We start from the raw sequence: 720 nt of genomic DNA on the forward strand, positions 1-720 counted from the left end.
TCATATCTTCCTTTTCGAGGATGGGAGTTTCAGACCTGAGTGGGATGTCAGCGCCCCCTCCAGGACTTCACTGAGAAACACAGCGGAGGGGAAGCTGTTACAACAAAAACGTTCAATCAAGGCTTTTCTTGTTACAACTGGGCACAGAAGGTTTACGGTGTCAATTAGGCAGAATCTCGGTAGAGGAGTTGACACACATGAACATTTCAATATATAGGGCCTTCTGGGTTCTGATTTCTTAAAGTGGCTTCAAACTGGGTTTTCTGGGATGGTCCTTTCAGTATTTCTCGATCTGTAGGTGGCAGTATTAAACTGAGTGAACTCCACAGTATACAAACTTTTTGGGAACAAGAATTATGGACGTGTCCCGCTACCGAGATTGAAATGTAAACCTTCCTCTCTTTGCCTTTTTATAATAATTAACATAATACCTTTGATTTACATAGTTGTTGTTGTTGCTGCTTTTGTTGTCAACATTGATAATAATAAGAAATGTTTCTTGAGCACCAAATCAGCATATTAAAATGTTTTCTGAAGGATCATGTGACACTGAAGACTGGAGTAATTATGCTGAAAATTAGCTTTGTCATTTGTGTGTGTGTGTGTGTGTGTGTGTGTGTGTGTGTGTGTCTGTGTGTACTGGTTTATATATTTTGGTGGGGACTTAAACCTGACTACACACAGACTCATGGGGACTCGTGTCACGGTGGGGACCTAAAA

General features: G+C 40.8%; 1 protein-coding gene across 3 annotated transcripts in view; it reads left to right on the forward strand.

Moving 5' to 3' along the window:
- The first annotated feature begins 318 nt into the window (after positions 1–318).
- LOC107683545 (active breakpoint cluster region-related protein) overlaps positions 319–720 on the forward strand; it is a 16,940-nt gene continuing 16,538 nt past the window's right edge. For all 3 annotated transcript variants that reach the window (XM_016479621.1, XM_016479623.1, XM_016479622.1), the window contains exon 1: positions 319–386. The gene's annotated coding sequence lies outside the window, so the exon portion shown is untranslated. The remainder of the gene's footprint in view (positions 387–720) is intronic.

This window comes from Sinocyclocheilus anshuiensis, unplaced genomic scaffold (genome assembly GCF_001515605.1).
Source record: "Sinocyclocheilus anshuiensis isolate Anshui unplaced genomic scaffold, SAMN03320099.WGS_v1.1 scaffold874, whole genome shotgun sequence".
Lineage (NCBI taxonomy): Eukaryota > Metazoa > Chordata > Actinopteri > Cypriniformes > Cyprinidae > Sinocyclocheilus > Sinocyclocheilus anshuiensis.